Source organism: Chionomys nivalis, chromosome 1 (assembly GCF_950005125.1).
Source record: "Chionomys nivalis chromosome 1, mChiNiv1.1, whole genome shotgun sequence".
NCBI classification, from domain to species: domain Eukaryota; kingdom Metazoa; phylum Chordata; class Mammalia; order Rodentia; family Cricetidae; genus Chionomys; species Chionomys nivalis.
In genome coordinates, this window is record NC_080086.1 from 140,053,439 (window position 1) to 140,080,759 (window position 27,321).

At 42.8% G+C, this 27,321-nt stretch overlaps 1 protein-coding gene and 1 pseudogene across 5 annotated transcripts in view; both read left to right on the forward strand.

The window, feature by feature from the left end:
- The window catches only part of Pde1c (phosphodiesterase 1C), a 528,369-nt gene that overhangs the window by 198,362 nt on the left and 302,686 nt on the right, over positions 1 to 27,321 (forward strand). The window lies entirely within an intron of this gene.
- Positions 5,795 to 7,371, forward strand: LOC130870026 (E3 ubiquitin-protein ligase RNF220-like; annotated as a pseudogene).

A 27,321-nucleotide genomic window follows, 5' to 3' on the forward strand; every position in this document is an offset into this window, starting at 1 on the left:
ACAATTGTGCTTTTCCCCATTCATGTGCTCAGGGTCTCCTCCACGGTGGCATACTGTACTCAGCACAGTGAATCAGACTGGCGTCAGTGTGTGCCCTACTCTCCCAGCCTCATGTAGATCTGTGAACAGGTTGGAATTGCTCTTAATAGACCCATGGATTCCACTCTGTATTATGGTTGTCATAAAAGGGGGAGCAAGACAAATAATTTGGACCAGAATCAGGAGGCAGGAAAATAGGTTGAAGGAGCTGTTTGATTTGTGTCTAAGGTATATGGAAGGGTGGCCTGGAAAGTTTAGAGACAGCTAAAGGGAAGATAAAGAGGTTATCAGAACCTTGTGTAGGGAAAGAGTATAGAGAACAGAGGAATCCCTGAGTGAATGAAGTCTTGAATGAGTGTCTGCTGTCGACTTGGGCAAAGCCATGTCAAGGGCCTCCATTTCCTCAGCCATATGGGAATGGAAAGCCTTTACTAGGTTGGGCTCTGAGAGATGGTAGAACCTTCCTTGAGAGTCTAATTGGGAAAAACTGACCAGTGTATATAAAAATTAGCAGCTGTAGCTTTCTCCTCCCAAATGCTTACAGCCCGAGTGTGCTTGCCTATGACTACTCCTACCAAGACCAACTAATCCCTCCCCCAGTGCTGTGTATAATAACATGGAGGTTCTCGATTGTTTTGTGAGTTGTTTGGGCTCCACCAGAGTGAGCATAGTCCACCTGACTCTGGCTTTCTGTGTCTGTGGGTCTTCTGTTTTTCCAGTGTCAATAGTCCTTTTTGATTTTCTTGCCAACCCTAGTCAGGGTTTCAGGATCAAGCTTCGAGGAATGTAGCAACAGAATTTCAGTTTTATTCTATGGACAGAAATCTATGTTGTTTTTGATATCACTGAAAAGGCAAAAAGGAGACTATGTAATTTTTCCTAGGTTACAGACTGAGGAATTAAATTTATCCTATACACGTAGCCTCAAAATAAAGGTGTCCTAGTCAGGAATGGAACTACAGAATGGCCCCTGTGTCTGATCACCTGTGGGTTCTGGTCACCTGTGGGTTCTCTGGTAACTGAAGGAGTTGTGGAGACAGCTTTGGGTAGAAACCAGTGAAAATATGTTTCCCTCCAGGATTGGTGCATAGCCCATATTTCGAATCCTCCTAAACACAGTGGTAGTTAATAATCATCGATTAGGCCTCCCTACAGCTTAGCGTGGTATGGTTCCCTGCATATTGATTGCTGTGAAGTGTGACAGGAGTGAATTTGCAGGGCTGAATCGTCGTCAGGCTTCAGGAGTGCTGGGGTGGGTGCAGGAGCACTGTAGTTTGCAGCAGAACTGCAGACACACACTAGGTTCGCGTAGTAAAGACCAAGGACTTGAAGGCAGACGTTACGTAAACATTTCCAAACAGTGAGCTGTGTACTTTCAAAAATCACAAAGAAGGTGTGACTCAGAGAGCCAACTTGGCCAAGGACCCGAGATTGTAAGTATGGATTAATTCATTGTTCCCATTTAATGAAAAAGAGCTTAGGTTTTTAAATAAGAACAATATGTGTGAGGTCGTGAATTTTAATTGATTAATTATGCATTTGTATAACGTTTTCAAAAATTGAATTTGCTTTTAAACAATGTGCACATGCGTACGACACAGACTGATTACTCTCAACTGTGTCTCCCTGCCACCTTGCCTGCTCCCTTCCTCTCTCTCTCATGTTTATGACTGTTCCTTTTGTTTCATGACCCACTGAGGTTGACTGGGGCTGTCTGTGTGACCATGGGTTTGGAACTATTTGCCGGAGTCTTGTGGGCTCAGCAGTGAGCACACACAGTAAGACATATTTCCTGACCCCCCTTCTGCAATGTTCTCTGAGTCTTAGAGAGGGCTGTATACATGTGCTGTGCAGGCCTGGGCCCACAATCACTGCTTGTTCTCTGCATCATGTAGCCATGAATTGCTTCATTCACCACTGTACTTTGTAGGTCAAGGCTTCTCTGACTAAGACTAGGAGCTATGGGCATAAACATAGTTATTTATAAGGCAGTTTGCTGCTTTGTCAATTTAGTTCAACGTCAGCAATAAGCTCTCTGCTTGGGTCAACAACCTCCCCAGACTTGAGCTGTTGGTCTGGCTTACATTGCCAAGCATGGGCCATCCTTTCTTCAACCTCCCCCATGGAATATCTCTCAGATCCAATCAGAGAGCAGTTGGTTAACCCTACCACAATCAAGTCACTATTGTTCAGGTGGTCATATCTTGTCTGGAAGGTTTGGTTGCTTGTTCATAGAGTTCACTCCTTGAAAGGACAAGACTGATGGTGCCTTTTCTCCCCACCTCCGGTCGTTTGATTCCGGTGTTTTGACTGCCAGACAGCTTGGAAGGAGTTCCTAGCTTAGTGCCAGTCTGCTTTCTGGGTAGCTTACAGCCAAGGTGTGTGGTGCCCTCTGTAATATGATCTCATCCTCTAGTGATGGTGGGAAGCCAAGAGGATTTACAGGAGCTTGCATTGTGTGTGCCCCACTCAGGCTTGTGTTCCCTGGGTTGCTGAGTTTCCTAGAATGGTGTGTAATCTAGTGATAAAATTTAACTGTGGGTCAACCTGTGGATAAGAAATGCTTCTGTATTTGTTTTTCAAAAATCTGTTTGGGCAATCTTTAAAATTCTATGAATACCATAAGATTGATGATATCAGCTGTTGTCTGTGTTCCACTTGGAGCCACCGTTTATCATTCCGAGTTTGTTTTAGACCCGTCATCTTCTGTGTGTCTTTCTCTGGTTCCTGAACCATTTGACTCTGGGCTGTAGACACTATGACCTTTTTGGCTTTAACTACCTCTTCAGAAGAAATCTTGCATCCTAGAGGAAAATTCTCTAATCAGGAACCTCATTATTGATAAAATCTTAGTTCCTCATAATCAGTCCACATTCATCTTACCTCACGCCCCAGTGATATCTCTTAAAACAATCTTGCTCTCCTTTATTCAGGCTCCCTTCTGGGGCTGTTCATTATTGTGTCTCTTTAGAGAATCCTTACAACGGTTGTTCATCTCTCCTTTGTCTCTCACAACACTGACATTTTAATAATTTACTTATTATTTTAATTGTGTGTGTGTATGAATAGGTATAGGTGAGTACAGGTGGTTGTGAGCCACTTGATATGGGTGCTGGTAACTAAACTCAGATCAGAACTGAACTCTGGAAAGAGCAGCGAGTGCTCTTGACCACCGAACTCTCCAATCCCATGACACTGATATTTTGAAGCAACCTAGCTATATGTTTTTGTCCAGAATGTTCCTCAGGTTGGGTTTGTCTGGTCATGGGCATTCCTTTCATTAGGAATACTACATATGTGATGCTGTGTGTTTGTTATTACAGCAGCTGGGAGGAAATAGTTCTTTGTCCTGTTACTCATAACACTGAGCTTCAATTGTCTGATTAAGGCAACTTCACTGCTGTACATAACCTTCTCTCATTCGTAACTAAATTATCTTTAAGAAAGTATTTTAAGACTTTTTCTCAATAAAACTATACAAGGGTTCTAGAACTGATGAGTCCTATTAGAGTCAGTGTTGATTTCTGCCACTGTCTATTCACTCTTAAGCATTAGAGGACATTTGGCTGCATTTCCAAGGCTTCCATTTCCTTCTTCTCCTCTTCATTTTTGTGTCAGTATAGATTCTGGCTCTTTCTTTTCTCATTTTTTTTTGGTAAATTTATCCTTCCTGGAGTCCAGATGGCTATTTATAAAGTCTGTAGGTACTAAGCAGAGGGAGGCAGATATCTTCGAAGAGTGTGAGTACCACGTGTGGCTTTTTTGAGTGTGGGTACCCATGTTGAGTGTGGGTACCATGTGTGACTTTGGTGAGTGTGGGTACCCGTGTTGAGTGTGGGTACCATGTGTGGCTTTGGTGAGTGTGGGTACCCGTGTTGAGTGTGGGTTCCATGTATGGCTTTGGTGAGTGTGGGTACCCATGTTGAGTATGGGTACCACCTGTGGCTTTGATGAGTGTGGGTACCCATGTTGAGTGTGGGTACTATGTGTGACTTTGGTGAGTATCACATATACAGAAGAATATCCCACATCATCTTCCCTTTTCTAAGAACTTCAGAAAAACCCTACCGACTACTCAGAGACTATCTGAAATTGTATTAGACAGTAATCTTGAAACTTAACTATCATTTTAGTTTTTGCAGGTTCCCATAGAAAAAACATCACCCTAATAATGGCTGGAAGTAATTATAGAAAACAATGTCCCATCTCCCAATAAAGTTTGTTCTCAGGACTAGGGACATTATTGGGGTTGATTATAACTGGTATAGTGTTGGCGGTGGAAATGAAGTAGGCTCGGAAATCTCTCTTGAAAAAAAAAAGGGAATGGATGGGATTGGATAGTAGGTAGATTAGTGTGAGCTTATTCACATTAATATTAATAGTGAGTAATAGTGAGATTACTTATGAGCTATTATTTATAGGCAATTTACATTGGTATAGATTCTTGTATATTGATATAAATTCAAATTATATTTGTTATATTGAATATGCCCATATTTCTGTTTACAATATTTGTTCACCTATGCAAAGTTATTTTGTCATATTGTATGCATGCCTGTTTCTACCTCTGCTTAAGATATTTTGTATATATTAGCTGGGCCGTAGTGGCACATGCCTTTAACCCCAGTACTTGGGAGGCAGAGGCAGGTGGATCTCTGTGATTTTAAGGCCAGCCTGGTCTACAAGAGCTATTTCCAAGACAGGTTCCAAAACTACAGAGAAACCCTGTCTCAAAAAAGATATTTTTGTATATTGATGTAATTTTAGGATATATTTATCATATTGAACTATATGTTTCTACCTCTGATCAAGATACTTACATATTGTTTATTTTGAGGTCATTGTCCTCATTTACTGCACATATGTTTAAAGATTGTTTAATTTTTTAATATGAAGCCCCAGTCTTTAAGTTATATAGATATTAAGAGTTACAGGTCAATAGTCATCCATATTTTTCATACTTATAGTTAGACTAATCAGGTTCTTTAGAAACATAGAGTTTGTATTCTGCATAGATAGGCAATCTTCAAACACTTCAAAGAACTGCAGAATATGATATTTAAATAACTTAGGGTTTTGTTGACTTAGACACAATTGCTCTGGCAGCACCAATCTATTCCCAAGAGAATGTTGGACATCAAAGACACTCTACTTGGAGCATGTTTTCTTCTTTGCAAGACTGGCCTTTGGGCAAAGAACTGCCCCTGACTTGACCACTGACAAAATGCATCGTGTTCAGCCTGGATAAGTGGGATACAAGGAAAAAGATCAAATCCTGCCAAGACAGGGTAAGATGGTTTTGAAAAATTTCCCGCCTCTGAAAATGGTCTGTCAGTTACTCTAGGCCTTAGCCAAAGTTGGTTACTCAAACATTGCAAATGAGACTTTGGATGATTGCCAGTTTTCCCTGTCATTTGTTGCACATTTTGGAAGTTGCTTGATTGCACTTACTCAAGTAATATTATTTCAGTAATATTATTTCCCTTCTTGGGTCCTTGATGGGGTTGAAGACTAGATAGTCGTAGTTATTTTCCTCTCATGATTTAGCCAAGTTATTTGTAATACAAGATTTAGACTCCTGGTTCAGGACCAACATGGCTGCTGCTGGGAACTGAGTTGCTGCCGCTGGGTGTGTGTGTGTGTGGGGAATCCGCCCGCATCGCCGCCCTCGCTGGCCGGGCTGCCGCGGGGCCCAGAGCACCAGTGGCTGGGGCTGGGGCTGGGGCCGGGGGGGGGGGGGGGGGGGGTCCGGCTATGCCGAGGGCCCGGAGCGGCTGGCGGAGCAGGGTGCCCGGGGAGAGGGAGGAAGTAGACCTTCCTGCGAGTGCGAGCCAACAGGCAAACCCGACTGAATGCTTGGATTGGGAAAATGAAACGGAGGAAGCAAGATGAAGGGCAGGTATGTCCCCTGTGCAGCCGCCCCCTGGCAAGATCGGAGCAGGAGATGAATAGGCATGTGGAGCACTGCCTTTCCAAGAGGGAAGGCTCCTGCATGACTGAGGACGATGCTGTGGACATCGAGCATGAGAGCAGCAACCGCTTTGAGGAGTATGAGTGGTGTGGGCAGAAGCGGATACGGGCCACCACACTCCTGGAAGGTGGCTTCTGAGGCTCCGGCTTCGTCATGTGCAGTGGCAAAGAGAACCCAGACAGTGATGCTGACCTGGATGTGGATGGAGATGACACTCTGGAGTATGGGAAACCGCAATACACAGAGGCCGATGTCACAATCCCTTGCACAGGAGAAGAGCCTGGTGAAGCCAAGGAGAGAGAGGCACTCCGGGGTGCAGTCCTAAATGGTGGTCCCCCCCAGCATCCTCATCACACCTGAGTTCTCTAAATGGGCCAGTGATGAGATGCCATCCACCAGCAATGGTGAAAGCAGCAAGCAGGAGGCCATGCAGAAGACCTGCAAGAACAGTGACATTGAGAAAATCACCGAAGATTCAGCTGTAACTACTTTTGAGGCCCTGAAGGCTCGTGTCAGGGAGCTTGAACGGCAGCTATCTCGGGGGGACCGATACAAATGCCTCATATGTAACGTCGATCCAGTGTTGGCATGTGCACTGTGAAGAGCGCTGGCTGCGGACTTTGGGTGCCAAGAAGCTCTGCCCTCAGTGCAACACCATCACAGCGCCTGGAGACCTGCGGAGTATCTGCTTGTGAGCTAGCCATCCGGGCAGGCCTTGCCTCGAGCAACCCCACCTGCCCTAGCCTCTGTGACAGTGAATCCCTTTCCCTTTGTACATAATCGCACACAGGTTCCCGGTGTACATACATGCACATACACACCCAAACACACATATAGGACTCTGGAGCCAGAGTGGAGCAGCCCTTCCTGCGTGCTCCTTCTGAACTTGGGGACCATGCCTCTTTCGGCTCTGTTTCCAGTATGGGGCTGAAAGGTAGGGATGGGGAGTAGCAGGACAAGGCTCCTGAGATCCGTCCCCTAGACTGACTGACAGACATGCAAACACCAGACTGAAGCACATGTAATATAGACTGTGTATGTTTACAATGTTGTGTATAAATGGGACACTTTGCCCTCCACCGCCTCCCCTTTGGTTGTACGATTTTCTTTCTTTCTTTTTTTTTTTTTAATGACTCCTGGAAGCAGTGCCCCCTTCAGGGCTGGTTGGGGGCTCGGCCCATCCACCTCTTAAGGTGCCTGCCTTTCCCTCTCCCAAGGCATCCCTTCCCTTTCCCATGTGCTCGGTGTTCAGTGGTGTATATTTCTTCTCCCAGACGTGGGCCATGTGCCCCAAGGGATATGATCCTCTTTAGTCTTAGCTCATGGGGCTCATATGAGGAGCTGGGGGGTAGGGTGGAAGATGGGACCGAGCAGAAACAGGCTGCAGCCGGGTGCCTGCTGCCCAGCCTGCTGTTGAGAGCAACTCCTGGGAGTAGAGCGCTGCTCCGGGCGGAAGTGCTGTCTCCCTTGCCTTCCTGTGCGCCCTGTGGTGTGATGCTGTGTCTGTATATTCTTTTTTTTTTTTTTTTAAAGATTTATTTATTTATTATGTATACAACATTCCTTCCGTGTATGCTTGCATGCCAGAAGAGGGCACCAGATCTCATTATAGATGGCTTTGGGCCACCATGTGGTTGCTGGGAATTGAACTCAGGACCTCTGGAAGAACAGTCAGTGCTCTTAACCTCTGAGCCATTTCTCCAGCCCCTGTGTCTGTATATTCTATACAAAGGTACTTGTCCTTACCCTTCGTAAACTACATTTGACATGGATTAAACCAGTATAAACCAAAAAAAAAAAAGATTTAGACTCTTTAGGATAGGAGAATTATTGAAACATTTATCACATGTTTCTTGCTTGATATTGTTTATGGTGGTTGTAATTCTAATTTTTATTGTATATAATTTTGTATTAGGCTTAGAACTCTCTTATTTAAACAAAAGGGGGAGGTGCTGTAGGAAAATCCTTCAGCCAGTAGCCTTTAAGTTACTCACCTTTTTAGGCGAGGCCTCTTATGCTGTAAATGCCCTTGTGAAGCATGCTCCTCTCTCTTCTGGCTGCTGGATTCCCCATTTGAGCAGAGGACTGTGATCTGTGAGCCTACCCCTAAGTAAACAACCCTTTATTATATTAAATTCTGAGCTGGTGTGGCATTTCTTTTTAGCGTCCCTCTTCAGGAACCTATGTTGAGTGTGGGTACCATGTGTGACTTTGGTGAGTATGGGCACCTGTGTTGAGTATGGGTACCATGTGTGGCTTTGGTAAATGTGAGTACCATGTGTGACTTTGACAGGTACTATGTAATTAGTAGGTGATGTGGTTCAGTATTAGCATCATGGTAAGTGCCCTTGGAAGATCCACAGGTATATCTGTGATCTGTGTTGTGTGAGAGAATTAGCTTTATTCTGGTTAGACATCCATGCTGAGGTATTCCTCAGTAACAAGAAGCCTCCCCAGTACTATTGGCCTTTTTCTCTCCCTTTCCTATCCTTTTCATCTCATACTTACATGGGATGATAGTACCAACTGACTCGACTGGGAGTTGTGTGGTAAGCATTTTTCTACTTGTTCAATATGTTGTGATCAGCTTTTTAGACTTCATAACTTCCTTTAATAGGTAATAGGCACAAAGACATTTATTTCGTATGCTACTAACCCATTGATCTTGGTTTCAAAGCCAGGTAGTCTGGTTCTAGAACCATGCTTCACACTGCTTCACACCAGGGATCACACTGCCTTCCTGGTGGTTGATGTTATGGCTTTGTGGTTGCCGTGGGCCAGATCTTCGACTGGGGGTCCTGCTCCAGCCTTCCTCCTCACAGCCCCATTTAATGCTGGCTACCGGGATCAGTCTGTTTGCCTTGTTTTCTATAATTTCTGAGAGCCCAGTTTCACTTTAGCAATGGTGACAGGGTGCTTTGAGCCTTAGTCCCTTCCTGCCCAGCATCCCCTGGCTTTTAGCTTAGGGATACAAACTTAGCTGTGAGGTGACAGAGTTAGTGAGTCCTCAACATACGCTGCCCCTAGCCGTGCGTTCCTATCTTCTACCCATGGACCTCTCCTGCACTACCTTCTGGCCAGAGCCCTTTCTCTGCAAGGCTTAGACTTGACTGGTCACATTGTGAAACATAGTGGCACAGTAGAAGAGGGTGGTTATAATCACTTCAATAAAAGGCTACAAAATAACATTTAGCATGGTGCCTCATTTCCACTAATTGAAGTTTGCTGCTAATTGGCTAAAGTTTGGCTTTTCAAGGTGTTCATCTGTGTATGTATGTGTGTGAGAGAGAGAGAGACAGAGACAGAGACAGAGAGAGACACAGAGAGAGAGAGAGACAGAGAGAGAGAGAGAGAGAGAGAGAGAGAGAGAGAGCGCCCTTAAGAGTCAGCAGACCAAGTAAATTGCAACCACTCTGAACTGCATTCTCCACATCACTAGCAGTTACCAGTGAATGCAATTCTGTCTTTTCCCTCTTAGAAACCTTGCCTTTGACTTCCCTTTCTTGCGTCTATCCTTCAGACTTATTCTCTTCCTTCTGTTCTTAACCCAAGCACAACAAGCCCACAAATATTTCAACCAGCATACTGCTGGAACCCATCCTGTGCACATTACAAGATTCCTTGCTCCATCTGCTCCATGGCAGGGCTGAGGCTTGTACCAGGTTTTCCTTCGGCCTTCTCTGGCTTTTTTTTCTCCTGTGTGATGTGCCCTGATGTTACAAGGCAGCACCCTTTGAAGGATCACAAAAGCCTTTCTTGTATGTGACCACCAGAAACAGACCCTGCTGCCTGCTTCTTCTCACAGGGCATAGTATGTATCTGGGGCAGGTGTCTGGGCTTTTGGAAAGGTCACAGAATGACGCTCCCACCTCTTGAGATGCCATATGCCCATACCATTTTAGATATCTGAGGTGTTACCAAATGTCCCTTATGTCACCTTTCTCCAAAAGCCAATTAAACAGAATGCAGGCAAATCCTGTTTTCTTTGGGGAATGTGCTATGTGGATGTTGTCAGCAGCCTGTGAGACGCTGTTGTTACAGTTTAATGGCTGCTGTATCTTGTCATTCTGTGGGTAAGCTGCCTGGTGGAATGGCTCCGCAAGTCTTTTGTTTACCTATTTCAAAATGGTACTTTGTTTTAAAACAATATTCTAACCTTTGTAGAACATTTGGTAAACTGAGAAAATGTTATGCATAAGACCTTTGTTGTCATTCCGGCCTCATTCCCAAAGTTTTACTGTTTATGCCTATTCTTATAATTATGATACGAAGACATTGGATCCAAATATTTTACTGAAGATTTTATCTTAAGTATCCTTTCATGTTGCTGTGTGTATGTATTTGTGTATGTGTGTATGTGTGTGTGTTTATGTGTCTTTAATTTCCCCAGTCACTACTATTGGAATTTAGTTTATTCTGAAATTTTCATGCTAATCCATTATGCTATTATAAAAATTTTGTACATATAGATAATTTAATGCAGCATCCTAAGGGTAGATAATAGAAATATTGAATTGAAGGGTGCTTGACTTCCAAAAGAAACAGTGATTTATAAACAACCATATTATCCTAAAACAAAACCTATCTCTGTGATACCACAAGGTCAGAGGGTAGCCCTCTCAGGAGGACTGAGTTGTGCTCTTTGGGTTCTGAAGGCCAGTACTTCTGCTGCTGGAGTGGACTATCTTATGATTTTGTTTTTTTTTTTTTTTTGGTAGGCTACTGTTTTATTAAAGCAGACAGCATCTATGCCGGTCTTGTGTGTGCCTTTTGTTGGCATGCTTACTTTTTGCTTTGTTTCTGGTAGGAATCAGTGTCATTCCTCCTTTACATTACAGTCAAACAAAGTTTAGAAGCATCACATGACCTGCCCAAGGGCACCCAGTTAAGAAGCCACAGAGGTTGGGTATAGTGAAACATGCTTTTAATCCTGTCTCTAGGGAGGTTGATGCAGTTGGATCTCTGTGAGGTCCACTTTGGAGGCCAGCCTGGTCTTCTAGGAGAGTTCTAGGCCAGCCAGGGTTATACAGTAAGACCCTGTCTCAAAATTAATTAATCAATAAAATAAATAAGTTGCATAACCAAGAGCGAAATCGCCATCATGTGCCTTCTATTGCTTCTGCTTCAGCCCACTCCCTACTGGGAAGCAGACCAAGAGTGAGGACCCTGTTATATGTCACCAAGCACACAGCTTAATTGTTCCCAGTAGTTATCGTGTATAAGCTAGAAACAAACAGTTCTTAAACCTAAGACCTGAATGGCTTTCATTGCAAATAGGGAGCACAAAAATAAAACTGGAAACGCTATGGTTCTATTGGTCAGAAGCCTATAGTTTTAATCCGGCCTTAGCTATGTTTATGATGTATAAATTGGGTGATTCAGACTTGATGTAGTTTGTGAATGGGGCAGTAATACTTTCTTCAGAATTATTGTGAAAATGAAATAAAAGGAGCTAGAAGAAAGTGCTATTAAATGGAAGGCACCATTGTGAAGTTAATTGTAATGTAATTGTAATAATTCAGCTATAATTACAATGATAAGCATACTGATAATGCCCACAGAACCAGAACCTAAATGATCAGTAATTATCATTATAAACTATTTTGAAATACATTTTAAATACAACTAATAAGCAGAAGTGAAGACGCATTTTGTTAATGACAGCATGGGCATTGCTTAAATGAAGTCCTCATCTCTGATTCTCTCATTTTCTTTTTGGAGCGTGTAGGCAAGGGAGACAGTGAGTGGGAGAAGGGCTGAGGATGGATGTTCTGGAAGCTGTTGGCTAAACCTAGGCATCACTGTTGTTCTTTACTCAATAAGCAGTACCGCCCAGGCCGTGGGTCTGTAATTAACCCCTTTGCATCCACCCTCTCCAGCTCTCTGCTTCACTCTGGTCCTTGGCATTCCCACTTTCCCGCTGCAACAGCCTCCTCACTGCTCTTTCTGCCTCGAGAATGTTCTTGTCCAGTCAGACTACATGTCATTACCATGGGTTATCTTTATTTTTTAAAAACAGATCCTACTATTTAAAAACCATCAGTGAGTCCCCATCACCTGAAACATCTGTTACCAACAGAGGCAGTGTGGAATTGAAATAATTTGTTACTCTTAATAATTAGAGAGCAGAAGTCTGTGAATAATTTATTCTCTTTTTGTTTTACTCTTTAAAACCCAATTAGAGCGATGCTCACTGTGCTCATTGCTGCCAAGTGTGGGAGGTAGGGATAGACAGTGGTGAATAGCCCTGTATAAGCCCATCAACGGTATCATTCATCATTTATAGTGCAGGGAAAGCTCGTGAGAACCAGGAGCCAGAAGAATGAAATCTGTGCTTTTTGGAGCATCATTTAAAGGGATGAAGGATCTAGTGCCTAGTTTGCTTCCATCATTCTATTCTACCCTCTATCCCTTCTCCCAACTCCAGCCCATACGATTTTCTCAGACATTCATTTCCTACCCAGAATTAACCCTTCCTATATGTTGACCACAGTCTGGCTTCCCATTGCAGAAGTATGGTTCACTTATTTCCAGCCCACAGGAGCTCCTTCCCTTGGACTGAGTTCTGCATCCCATGATGGGATTGTAGAAGTACTGGATTCTGCCAGTCATGGTGCCTGGTTGCACATGGGCAGGCACTTCCAGCTGAGCCAATCAGATACAGCCATAGTTTTACAGGAATGACTGGTAAAGGCAAAGAAATGCTGTGTATTTAATAAGGTGCCGAGTGGGTAAGGTGTACACCTGGTGTGGCTGGGGCTCTGTCACACTCTGGGAAAACCCTATCAAGCATGTAACATAGAAGAAGGGAGTGGTGGAAGACAGATGGGCACAAAGTCTTGATGCTGTCATTTGACTCCTGGGATTCACTTGAAGTTACAGCTTGGTTTTCTCTTACTTAAGGAAGCGTGGGTTCATTCTCTGTCACTTTGAACCAAGCTCTTCATGTCCATGTGTTTATTTATTTATTTATTTATTTATTAAAGATTTCTGCCTTCTCCCTGCCACCACCTCCCATTTCCCTCCCCCTCCCCCATCAAGTCCCCCTCCCTCAACATCCCTAAGAGTAATCCGGGTTCCCTGCCCTGTGGGAAGTCCAAGGACCACCCAGCTCCATCCAGGTCTAGTAAGGTGAGCATCCAAACTGCCTAGGCTCCCACAAAGCCAGTACGTGCAGTAGGATCAAAAACCCATTGTCATTGTTCTTGAGTTCTCAGTAGTCCTCATTGTCTATTATGTTCAGCAAGTCCGGTTTTATCCCATGCTTTTTCAGACCCAGGCCAGCTGGCCTTGGTGAGTTCCTGATAGAACATCTCCATTGTCTCAGTGTGTGGGTGCACCCCTCGCGGTCCTGAGTTCCTTGCTCGTGCTCTGTCTCCTGCTCTTGATTTGGACCTTGAGATTTCAGTCCGGTGCTCCAATGTGGGTCTTTGTCTCTGTCTCCTTTCATCGTCTAAATGTTTTTCTTTGGGTTCACCTTCTTAATTAGCTTCTCTAGGATCACGCACAATAGGCTCAACGTCCCCTATTCGTGGCTAGAAACCAAATATGAGTGAGTACATCCCATGTTCCTCTTTTTGTGTCTGGCTCACCTCACTCAGGATAGTGTTTTCTATTTCCGTCCATTTGCATGCAAAATTCAGGAAGTCATTGTTTTTTACTGCTGAGTAGTACTCTAATATGTATATATTCCATACTTTCTTCATCCATTCTTCCATTGAAGGGCATCTAGGTTGTTTCCAGGTTCTGGCTATTACAAACAATGCTGCTATGAACATAGTTGAGCATATACTTTTGTTGTATGTTAGGGCATTTCTTGGGTATATTCCCAAGAGTGGTATTGCTGGGTCCAGGGGTAGGTGGATCCCGAAATTCCTGAGAAACCGCCATACTGTTTTCCAAAGTGGTTGCTCAAGTTTGCATTCCCACCAGCAATGGATGAGTGTGCCCCTTTCTCCACAACCTCTCCAGCAAAGGCTATCATTGGTGTTTTTGATTTTAGCCATTCTGAAAGGTGTAAGATGGTATCTTAAAGTTGTCTTGATTTGCATTTCCCTGATCGCTAAGGAAGTTGAGCATGACCTTAAATGTCTTTTGGCCATTCGAACTTCTTCTGTTGAGAATTCTTTGTTCAGCGCAGTGCCCCATTTTTTAATTGGGTTGATTAGCCCTTTACGGTCTACTTTCTTGAGTTCTCTATATATTTTGGAGATCAGACCTTTGTCTGTTGCGGGGTTGGTGAAGATCTTCTCCCAGTCAGTGGGTTGCCTTTTTGTCTTAGTGACAGTGTCCTTTGCTTTACAGAAGCTTCTCAGTCTCAGGAGGTCCCATTTATTCAATGATGCCCTTAATGTCTGTGCTGCTGGGGTTGTACATAGGAAGTGTTCTCCTGTGCCCATGTGTTGTAGAGTACTTCCCACTTTCTCTTCTATCAGGTTCAGTGTGTTCGGACTGATATTGAGGTCTTTCATCCATTTGGACTTGAGTTTTGAGCATGGTGATAGATATGGATCTATTTTCATTATTCTACAGGCTGACATCCAGTTTTGCCAGCACCATTTGTTAAAGATGCTCTCTTTTTTCCATTGTATACTTTTAGCTCCTTTATCAAAAATCAGGTGTTCATAGGTTTGTGGGTTAAAGCTAGGGTCTTCTATTCGATTCCATTGGTCGACTTCTCTGTTTCTATGCCAATACCAAGCTGTTTTCAATACTGTAGCTCTGTAATAGAGTTTGAAGTCAGGGATGGTAATGCCTCCAGACAGTCCTTTATTGTATAAGATTGTTTTGGCTATCCTGGGTTTTTTGTTTTTCCATATAAAGTTGATTATTGTCTTTTCCAGATCTGTGAAGAATTTTGATGGGATTTTGATGGGGATTGCGTTGAATCTATAGATTGCTTTTGGTAGAATTGCCATTTTTACTATGTTGATCCTCCCAATCCAAGAGCAAGGGAGATCCTTCCATTTTCTGGTGTCCTCATTGATTTCTTTCTTCAAAGACTTAAAGTTCTTGTCAAATAGATCTTTCACTTCCTTGATTAGAGTTACCCCAAGATATTTTATGCTATTTGTGGCTATCGTGAAAGGTGATGCTTCTCTGATTTCCCTCTCTGCTTCCTTATCCTTTGTGTATAGGAAGGCAACTGATTTTTTGGAGTTGATCTTGTATCCTGCCACATTCCCAAAGGTGTTTATCAGCTGTAGGAGTTCTTTGGTAGAGTTTTTTGGGTCGCTTATGTATACTATCATATCATCTGCAAATAACGAAAGCTTAACTTCTTCCTTTCCAATACAAATCCCCTTGATCTCCTTATGTTGTCTTATTGCTATTGCCAGAACTTCAAGCACTATATTGAAGAGGTATGGAGAGAATGGACATCCTTGTCGTGTTCCTGATTTTAGTGGGATGGCTTTGAGTTTTTCTCCGTTTAATTTAATGTTGGCTGTCGGCTTGCTGTAGATAGCTTTTATTATATTTAGGTATGATCCTTTTATCCCTAATCTCTCCAAGACCTTCATCATAAAGGGGTGTTGAATTTTGTCGAATGCTTTTTCAGCATCTAATGAAATGATCATATGGTTGTTTTCTTTCAGTTTATTTATATGGTGGATTACATTGATAGATTTGCGTATGTTGAACCAGCCCTGCATCTCTGGGATGAAGCCTACTTGATCATAATGGATAATTTTTCTGATGTGTTCTTGGATTCGGTTTGCCAGTATTTTATTGAGGATTTTTGCGTCAATGTTCATGAGTGAGATAGGCCTGTAATTCTCTTTCTTGGTTGGGTCTTTGTGTGGTTTTGGTATCAGGGTAATTGTAGCTTCATAAAAGGAATTTGGTAATGACTCTTCTGTTTTTATATTGTGAAATACATTAAGAAGTATAGGTATTAGCTCTTCTTGGAAGGTCTGGTAGAATTCTGCATTGAAACCATCTGGTCCTGGGCTTTTTTTGGAAGGGAGATTTTTGATAACCGTTTCTAATTCTTCGTGACTAACCGGCCTATGTAGATCGTTCACCTGTTCTTGGTTTAGTTTTGGTATATGGTACTTATCTAAAATAATGTCCATTTCTTTTGCATTTTCCAGTTTTGTGGCATACAGGCTTTTGTAGTAAGATCTAATGATTCTCTGAATTTCCTCTGTGTCTGTGGTTATGTCCCCCTTTTCATTTCTGATCTTATTTATTTGCGTGTTCTCTCTCTGTCGTTTAATTAGTTTGGATAGGGGTTTGTCAATCTTGTTGATTTTTTCCAAGAACCAACTTTTTGTTTCATTGATTCTTTGGACTGTTTTCTGTGTTTCTATTTTGTTGATTTCTGCCCTCAGTTTGATTATTTCCAGTCTTCTACTCCTCCTGGGCACGTCTGCTTCTTTTTTTCTAGAGCTTTCAGGTGTGCTGTTAAGTCCCCAATGTATGCTTTCTCCGTTTTCTTTAAGTGGGCACTTAGTGCTATGAACTTTCCTCTTAGCACAGCTTTCATCGTGTCCCATAGGTTTGAGTATGTTGTCTCTTTATTTTCATTAAATTCAAGGAAGACTTTAATTTCTTTCTTAATTTCTTCCTTGACCCAGGTGTGGTTCAGTAGTTGACTGTTTAGTTTCCATGAGTTTCGGCTTTCTGGGGGTTGCATTGTTGTTGCCTTCTAACTTTAATCCATGGTGATCTGATAAGACACAGGTGGACACTGATATTTTTTGTATCTGTGGAGATTTCCTTTGTTTCCAAGTATGTGGTCAATTTTCGAGAAGGTTCCATGAGCTGCAGAGAAGAAGGTATATTCTTTCCTATTTGGGTGGAGTGTTCTATAGATGTCTGTTAAGTCCGTTTGCTTCATTACCTCCAACAATTCTCTTAATTCTCTATTAGGTTTCTGTCTGATTGACCTGTCCCTTGGTGAGAGAGGTGTGTTGAAGTCTTCTACTACTAGTGTGTGTGGTTTAATGTTTGCCTTAAGTTCTAGTAATATTTCTTTTACATACGTGGGTGCTTTTATATTAGGAGTGTAGATATTCAGGATTGAGACTTCATCCTGATGAATTGTTCCTGTTATGAGTATAAAGTGTCCATCTCGATCTCTTCTGATTGGTTTTAGTTTGAAGTCCGTTTTGTTAGAAATTAGTATGGCCACACCTGCTTTTTTTTTTTAGGACCATTTGCTTGAAAAACCTTTTCCCAACCCTTTACTCTAAGTAGATGCCTGTCTTTGTGGTTGAGATGTGTTTCTTGCAAACAGCAGAATGTTGGATCCTGTTTTCGTATCCAATCTCTTAGCCTGTGCCTTTTTATTGGTGAATTGAGACCATTAATATTAAGTGATATTAATGACCAGTGGTTGTTAACTCCGGGATTCTTATTGCTTTTTGTAGAAGAGTTTGTGTGTCTCCCTTCTTTGAGTTGTGCTGTTGAAGGGTCGCTAGATGCCTGGGTTATTGTAGGCAGTATTGGCAATGTTGGATTCCTTGCGTTGTGATTTTCCTTCTATTACTATCTGCAGGGCTGGATTTGTGGCTATGTATTGTTTAAATTTGTTCTTATCCTGGAATGTCTTGTTTTCTCCATTGATAATGAACGAGAGCTTGACTGGGTATAGTAGTTTGGGTTTGCATCCGTGGTCTCTTAGTTTCTGCAGTACCTCTAACCAAGACCTTCTTTCTGGCTTTCATGGTTTCCATAGAGAAGTCAGGTGTAAGTCTGATCGGTTTACCTTTATAAGTTACTTGCCCTTTTTCCTTTGCAGCTCTTAATATTCTTTCTTTAATCTGTATATTTTGTGTTTTGATTATTATATGGCGAGGGGATGTTTTTCTTTGGTCCAGTCTGTTTGGTGTTCTGTATGCTTCTTGAATATTCAAAGGAATTTCATTCTTTAGGTTGGGAAAGTTTTCTTCCATAATTTTGTTAAAAATATTTTCTGTACCTTTGAGTTGTGACTCTTCTCCTTCTTGTATCCCTATTATTCTTAGGTTTGGTCTTTTTATTGTGTCCCATAATTCCTGGATGTTTTGTGATGAGAATTTGTTGACTTTGCTGTTTTCTTTGATCAGTGTATTTATTTTCTCTATGGTGTCCTCAGAATCTGAGATTCTTTCTTCTATCTCTTGTATTCTATTGATTATGCTTGATTCTGTAGTCTCTGCTCGTTGACCTAGATTTTCCATATTTAGCTGGTCCTTTGTTTGTGTTTTCTTCCTTGGTTCCATTTCAGTTTTCAATTCTTGAACTGTTTCCATTACTTGTTTGATCGTTTTTTCTTGGTTTCCCAGGGTATCATTCACATATTTACTCATTTCTTCAAGCTTTTTGTTATACTTCTCATCCATTTCTATAAGGGCGTTTTTTACATGTTGTTTAAGGGACTCTATTGCTTTCATAAAGTCAATTTTTTCCACTTCTTCTGTGTTAGGGTGTTCAAGTCCTTCTGATGGAAGATCATTGGGTTCTGGTGTTTTCATGTTGTTTTTCAGATTGTTAGGTGAATTCTTGCCTTGGCGCCTGCCCATCTCCTCCTATTAATGCTATCTAATGGGTCTTTTAAAGCAGGATCAGGTTTCCCTGCTGGGCCAGGGGCCTTGCTTACAAGATGCCCTCGCTCTGTTTCCTGTCTCCCACCGTGGGCCAAGATCCTTCTCACCACTCAGAAGGGTCTCCAGGAACAGGGCCAGGCTCCCCGTTCGCCAGGGATCCCACCAACAAAAGACCCACCACTCTGTGGGCCAGCCACCAAAACAGAGAAACTCCCGCTGCCCTCTGTCCCGAGCTCCTGACCTGGAGCCCAAACAGGCTAAACTGGGTGATCCTGCGCCCCGCATAAGGGAGGGAGAGTGAACGGGGCCCCCTGGGCGCAAGCTGGGATGGGCCAGGAAGAGAGAGGTTGCAGCAGAGGAGGAGCAGCACCAGCAGAGGGGACCAGCCCTTACAGACTAATGGAGGGGTCAAGGAGGTCTGGGAATGCCCCTGCTCCGTTTCCTGTGGCCCGCCGTGGGCCAAGAACACTCTCCCCACCCAGGAGTGTCTTCAGGGACAGGCCAGTGGATCTCACCAATAAAGGGCCTCCTGATCTGCAGGTTAGGCCCTAAGAAACCTACTTGATTTAATTGTAGTGGGACGATCTGCTCTCAGTGTGTGCTTCACTGTTTCATGCTTGGACTATCCCACATCCGCCAGTCTCCGCTGCGTGCGTTGGCCCGCTGGTCTGTCTCCGCCCGGCGCGTGCATAGGCCCCCATGTCCATGTGTTTATGTTTACAGTATAGAATATTCATCTCTGTTTCTCAACTCAGAAGTTTTTATTTATTGTCGTAATCCCTGGTGAGATATCTAGACCTTTACATCCTTTCTGGGCAAAATACCTCTCCTCTCTCTCTTCCTGTAGCCCAGAGTCACAAAGCTCATCATACTGTGTCTTACAGTTTGGAAGACAACTTCGGATTCCTCCTTTTCCTTTTCTTCTGGTTTCTTTTAGAAAGGGTTTCACATGCAGCTCTGGCTAGACTTGAACTCCCTATAGAGACCAAAGTGTCCTTGGACTCAGAGATCAACCTGCCTCTACTTCTCAAGTGCTGGGAGCCACAATGGTCAGCTACTTTCTTATTTAGATGTATAGACCTAACATGCTGCACAGTTTCTGTGATAGACAATAAATGCTCACTGTTGGTAGAAATTTCCTGCCCCTACCGCCCAGTTCCAAATAACCACTCTGAGACATATTAATTATAAATGCTTGACCTAACGCTCAGGCTTATCATTACTTAACTCTTACATGTAAGTTAACCCACATTTCTTATCTATGCTTTGCCACATGACTCATGGCTTGCTACCTCATTTTCTACACATCCCCCTCCCTCAGCTTCCTTGGTGGCTGACTGGCGTCTGCCCATCCTCTTCCCATCATTCTCAGTTTGGCTCCCCTGCTTATATTTTCTGTCTGATTACCGACCAATCAGCATTTTATTAATATAATTTGAGTGACAAATCTTTACAATGTGCAAAGGGAGTATTCCACAGCAACTCATTGTTTCAACTTGGTAGAAAAGGGGAAGTGATAAAGGAGACAACGATAAAAATGAAAAAATGTACGTTTTGGTCTTTAAATGTGTCATAAGCTTGGACATTAGGTAAAGGAAGATGGAAACAGTTCACTGAATAACACGTTAAGCCTATTTAATCGTTTCCTGGGAACTGTTTGTGCTTTACAGCTGCAAAACATACAGTAGTCCCTAGACAGAAAGAATTTAGTACAATTGCAGGAGAGTGGCAGGAAGACGCCTCAAGCCATGACCGCTTCTGAGTCACACCAAGCATGGTCAGTGATAGTGCATCTCACAGAGCAGACAGAGTGTCAGCCTCTGTAGCATCTCTCAGCTTGCTGCCCTGCCTGCCATTCTCTAGGTCAGGACATCTGCAAGATTACCTCATTGGTCCTCTAGGGTTCCTCTACTCACCCTGTATGTCAGGGTAGAATGACTCTGAAGGTCAGCTCTGACCCCCACCCTTTCCTACAAACCATAGGTACCCAAGATTTGTCGGTTTGCTTTTCACTTAAAATTTTTATTAGTTAAATGGTCCTTTGACAGTTTCATGCTTGTACATAGTGCATTCTTATTGCTGTCTAGTCCCCTCTTTCCTCTTTCACTTATCTGCTTCCCCTCTTACTTATTAATATCTTCCCTGCCTTCTTATCTTTTGTTTTTGTTTGTGTCCTCTGGGTGACTATGGGATTAGAGGTTTTTAATTAGAACCTGGTGAGTTCACCAGAGGGTATAGAACTGAAGACAGAGTGGCCACACATCTCTAGAGTCTGTCACTATACAACTGGAGACGGTAGCTCCGTGTCTCCTAGAGTCTGTCAGTAGCTGGAAGTTCAGAAATAAGTAAGACCCTATGAGTGCTTCCCTCATCCATGACTGAACTGACAGGGCTGGTCCAGTAAAGTCCCTGTGGAAGCAGCGACAGTTGCTTTGAATTATGATTGTCATGTCTGTCTGTCACATCTAGAGGCTAGGACTCCTCAGCCCCATCTTATCTCCTTGCTCTGACATCCCTTCCTAGCTCCTCTTCTCCAATGTTTCCCCATCTTTAGAGCGAGGGGTGTACATGATACGCTTAGGCCTGAAGCCTCAACGGTTACTTATTCTCAGCCATGTATCCCTGCATTTACCACTGTTCACCACCAAGAGAGACTTTTATAGGTTGGGCTGAAAGTAGCCTTTGTCTATGGGTATAAAGACAGGTATTTAGAAGGCATTTTGAAGCCATATCTCCCAACGTATGTTTTTAAAGTCTCACTTATGAGGATCTGGAAAAGCCCAAGACCCATGTTACAGGAGTGAGCCCATCACCGACAGTGCCTGGAATAACAGGACCCAGAGGCTAGACAGCCCAGAGACCTAGGCTGGAACTAAACATGACTGCAAAACAGTGCCAGTGTAATAATGCCTGACAACATTGTGCTATACTCATAGCCTAGCCCAGTGTGATCATCAGAGAGGCTTCATCCAGCAACTGGGAGAAACAGATGCAGACCCTCAGCCAAACATCAGGCCGAGCTCAGGGAATCTTGCTGAAGAGAGGGAAGAAGGGTTGCGGGAGCCAGAGGGGCTAAGGATATCACAAGAAACCCCACAGAATCAACTAACTGGGGCTCAAAGGAGCTCACAGAGACTGAACTGACAACATGGGAGCCTGCATAGGACTGATCTAGGCCCTCTGCATATATGTGATAGTGTGTAGCTTGGTCTTCTTTTGGGACTTCCAATCATAGGAGCAGGGCTATCTCTGACTCTCTTTTATTGGCTTTTGGGACCCTATTCCTCACAATGGGGAGATACTTAGTCTTACTGCAGCTTGATATGCTATGCTTTGTTCATATCCATAGGAGGCCTGTCCTTTTCTAAAGAGAAAGGAGGAGGAGTGATGAGGTGGGTGGAGGGGGGGTGAGGGGGAGGGATTAGGAGGAGAGAAGGTAGGGGAAACTGCAGTCAGGATTTTATATATATATATATATAGAGAGAGAGAGAGAGAGAGAGAGGGCTTAGCAGTTAAGTGGGCTTGCTGATCTTCCGGAACCTGTGTTTGGTCCCCAGCACCCATGTTGGGCAGCTTATAACCACTTGTAAGTCCAGTTCCAGGGGTTCTAAGTTTTTTTTCTAGACTCTATGGGCAGACAGACAGACAGTCAGACACACACACGTATGCACACGCACACACACACACGCGCGCACACACACACACAAATAAATACGTCTTTAAAACAATTTTCCTGTAGGAGTCTCTCTGCTCTAGCCTGGACATCCTTTGTACTTTTTCCTCTCCTCTCTTCCCTTCCCCCCACCATCCCTTGCACCTCCCATCTGCCTCACTCCATCCTCTCTTTTTCTGTTTCTGTTCAGAAAGTGACAGGCCTCCCAAGGGTTTTAATAAAATATGGTATATCAAGTTGAGGTAGGACTAAGCTCCTCCCATTCTATTTGCCTGCAAATTTCATGTTGTCATTTTTTTTACCGCTGAGTAATACTCCATTTTGTAACTATATCACATTTTCTTTTTTTGTTTTCAGTTGAGGGGGATCTAGATTGTTTCCAGCTTCTAGCCTGGATAGTTCTTTTAGTGAGATGTTTATAGCAGGAACATTCACTTCTGATCTGTGCAGGTACAAAAGCTGTTAGCTTTTGAGACCAAAGACTAGTATCACTCTCTCTCTGAGGCTGTCAGGTAAATTGATCCTGCAGCTCTCACTACAACCCTAAACTTATGTTGATCATATGAGTGAATATCTGTCTATCTGTCTGTCCTATCTGTATATCTATCTATCTATCTATCTATCTATCTATCTATCTATCTATCTATCTATCTATCATCTATCTATCTATCTATCTATCTATCTATCTATCTATCTATCTATCTATCTATTCATCCATCCATCTTCCTCTTGCTTCTTCATTGTCATCATCATCATCAATTCATCTATCATGTGTCTGTCTGTCCGTATTCTGTATTAGGATAGGATACCTTGTGTAAAACAGCTGTCAAAATCTATTAACCTAACACTTAAACCTTATTTTGTACATGTTTACCATCCATATGGTTTGAGTGTCTTGTCCCTGTGGCTACTTGTGAGCAAGAACTCTGGAATCTGTCTTTTAAGAGTTGACTTTACTATCTTGGAGGCCTTAGCGGCCTCTTGAGAACAGGAGATGGGAGAAATGACAGGAGACATACAATGCTGTAGAGATCAGACCAAGAAACGGCTTGTGTTCCTTCTACGCATTTACATGTGAGTGGCCGGATTTGAGTCATATGATGCCAGTTTAGGAGCAAAATTGTATGAAAAGTTCAGTTTTCTGGCGGGCTCTGGGTGAGGAAGTGACATTGATGAGTATCTGACTTTTACTTTCACTCTCTTATTGGAGAATTTTGTTTGGTCAGTTCTGACCAACTTCTCAGGCACCCCAAGCACCTGGGCAGGGTCTCTGAGTTTACTATCATTTTCCATTTTAAATTGCTTAGTTGCTCTTAAGAAGAGACAAACTTCTTGAGTGCCTTTGACCATAATTACACCTTTCGTCCCTTCTTACTCTCTTCTTCATTCTTCTGCTCTTGCAATTCCCTTTTCTCTTCTTCTCTGTTCTCCTTTCATTTATTATTTCTATCCCTTTTGTTCTCTTAATTTAGCTCTCATTTGCATCTGAAAACCCACTGGAGACAAATATAAAGAATCAGGGATGGGGATGTGAGTGGTCACAGACTGGCAGAGAGGCATGTTTATGACCCACTTATTTCTGCTCGTCTGCATGTGGTGGTGAGCAGGTTCAATATTTAACTAGGGCTTTATAGAAGAGTTAAGGAGATTGTACATAGTGTCTCTGGAATCCCTTTACCTACTATTAACACTTTATATGCCTTAGTATCCTTAGGATTCTCCTGGGATGGGGGTTATCTATGATACTCAGTAGTAATGGGAATATCTTATTATCTCCCCTTCCCACTTAGATGTCCCATTTCTGGTGTTCTAAAATAGTCTTCAGTTTAAAATGTGTACATAAATTTTGAACTTCCAGCTCTCTCCTTGGCATATAAATGAATGCCTTGTGAACTTTTATTTTGTGAGTAGGAGAGGGAATCCATCTCGAGATTCAAAACACGTCAAGCAAACTAACTACCCTCTAAGGCAGCACAGCTCAGAGTTGCTGGCAGCAGCAGAACGCTGCTGGGCTGGTGCCTGCTGCCGTTAGTCATAAGGTTGCATTCTTAGGTGGATGTGGTGAGCAGGTCAAGATGTGCAAGTTCTGCATTGTATAGAAAGGGCCTTGGGAGGTCTGTTTTTCACTGTGATAGGCCAAGCCCACCTTTCCTTTCCGGCTTACTATATCAGGCAAGTCAGCAGGAGGCCTAGGAATGATGGGGATGAAGTTTCCGGCTTCCAAGCCAGCTTTCTTATCTGTCAGATGAAGTGTGAAGGAAATGCTTCTGAGCTAAAACTTGCGATGAGTCATGGCTTTAATTGTTTTCCATTTATAATCACGTTGAGTGAGATCATCTAGGGAGATCACTCCATTCTCCAGATGATGTGAGTTAGCTGCTGAATGCGGGAAGCAGGCCACCCTCCAACCCACCTACCCCGTGATGTGCTCACTGAGACAGGCAGAGACAGGGGCTGGGAGAGGTCACAGGGCTCCTGGGATTTGTCACCGGGCACACGGGAGTTCAAACTGTAATACTAACTTGATAGTCAAATGACCTTCCCAAATGAAAATAACTTCCTTATTACTTACATATACTTAGTAGATAACATTTTAAAGGTAACATTGTTATGATAGATATTTACTTCCGCTGATTGCAGTTTTTCTTTTTTTTTTTACTCTACTTTTGTAGAAAATTCCATAAGGAATGCATCACAAAACCATTTTCAAAGCAGTAGCATCTCATTTGTCCACCCACATTCCATATTTTAACACTCAAGATCAAAATAAGGAATAACACTGGTCTTTTTTTTTCTCCCCTTATTTTTTATTCATTTGCTTATTCAGAAAACATCTGGTAGGCAGCTAGCATGTGCTATACATGGCAGTAGGAATGGGAAAGCACCTAGTGTGTGCTGCACATGGCGGCAGGAATGGGAAAGTGCCCTAGTGTGTGCTGAACGTGGTGGCTGGAATGGGAAAGCACCTATTGTGTGCTGCACATTGTAGCAGGAATGGGAAAACACCTAGTGTGTGCTGCACATGGTGGCAGGGATGGGAAAGCACCTAGTGTGTGCTATACATGGCAGTAGGAATGGGAAAGCACTAGTGTGTGCTGCACATGGTGGCCGGGATGGATAAGCACCTAGTGTGTGTTGCACATGGCAACAGGGATGGAAAAGCACCTAGTGTGTGTTGCACGTGGTGGCTGGAATGGGAAAGCACCTAGTGTGTGCTAGATATGGGAAAGCACCTAGTGTGTGCTGCACATGGTGGCAGGGATGGGAATTCAGTGCTCTATTGGTTCCTTTTCTGTTGTACAAAGGTGGATGGGATGCACCCCAGACCTGTCAAGTGACCATTTCTCTCTTGAACCTCAGATTTCTTATTGCTTTCAGTGGTTACTCCAAGGATTAAATGAGACAATTCTTACCAAGTGCTTGCTTGACACTTAATAGATAGTAGCCACATCAGCATTCTTTTGGTGCAAGTAATAGAAAACCCAACCCTAAGTGGCCAAAAGAATCAAAAAATATTTATATCATTTAATATAAGCATAAGGATAATAGATGACTCCAGGAATGGTTGGTTCAGAAGCTCAATACTGCCAGGAAAAAAGTCCATGTTCTTCCCAGCTCTGCCATCTTCCGCGGGATGGGTTAATTTTCAAGCTAGTTCTCATAGTCACAGTAGGGCATCATGCTCACAGCTGACAAGCTCCAGAGGAAAGTGAGCTATTTTCAAAGCACTTCTCCTTCCACATCTGGCTAGCCATTATGTTTCATTAATTAGTGTTTCAGTTCATCACGCAGCAACAGACTGTGGGGTACCATTGGTGGATTAGGCCAATAAGAAGCACTGCACCTTTACCTAAAAAATAATCTGAATTTGCTAAGCAGTGGGAGCATCTAAGTATGTTAAGTCTTTTGCATATTCAGTGGATAAGTTTTCTGAGGAAATTAATGAGGCTCGTCACCATGGATTAAAACCTAGCTACCTTTTCCTTGTTTGGCTCATTCTTTAACATGGTGGAGCCTTAGAATTTGAGTCTTGCTAAAGCATGCTGAAGGAATGATGAATGGCTCCTTGTTGAATTGCCACCAGGATATAAAAGCATGGCTGAATGGTTTCTTGTGAAGCAATCCTGGTTAGTCACCTAATGCTGGAACTCACTGAAATAAAGAACATTCCAAACTCATTTCTCCAGCTGTATATCTCACATGGAAAATTTCCATAATGGCTGTGATAAGTTTCATTCCTACCAGCAGTGAATAAGGGCTCCTCTTTCTCCACATCGTCTCAGGCATTCATTTTTTTTTTTTATGATGATGATAGCCATTCTGAATGAAGTGAGGTGGAATCTCAAAGTAGTTTTGGCGTTCATTTCTCTGATGGCTACGTCGAACACTTTAAAAAGTACTTATAGACAATTTCAACAAATGGGGAAATACATATTCTTTGCTCACTGAAAAAATTGTTGAACAAGTGAAGGCATGGCTATGAAATCATTAAGAACACAATGTGTATGGTGTAGAGGCGAAGTGAGAAGGAATTGAAGTAAGGCAGCAAGGGTCAAGAGACAAGTTGAATAGCACAGCTTATCATGAATGAAATTCAATGTAAGAGAACTACTCTAAGGCAAAGAGTGAATGAATTCGCCTTCCCTGTTTAAAGAGATCACTTGTTCTCCTGGTGGATTTGTTGAGAACTCAAGGCTCAGTTTTACTGTTCAAACACATGCTTTTTAAAAATAAGTACTTTAAGTTTTAAATATTTCAACCATTTTATCCATCCTTCTTTCCATCTTTCCATGTATCCAAACAAGAAAGAAGTCATTACTGAATGCTTACAACCAACAGGGTCTTGAGTCAGATCTTCCAAAATAGATCTGTTGGTTCCTGGCTAGATGACTCGGTGATTAAAGTCATTCAATGCCAAGCTTGATGACCTGAATTTAATCCAATCTCTGGAATCTATGTAGTAGCTGAAAGGAGAGAACCAAATTCCACAATTTGTCCTCTGACCTATAGGTGTGTGCCCGCGAACAGACACACACCCCCCCAAAAATATTTATATCTTTTCTTTGGGGCTTAAGAGACAGCTCTGCCATTAAGAGCACTTGCTG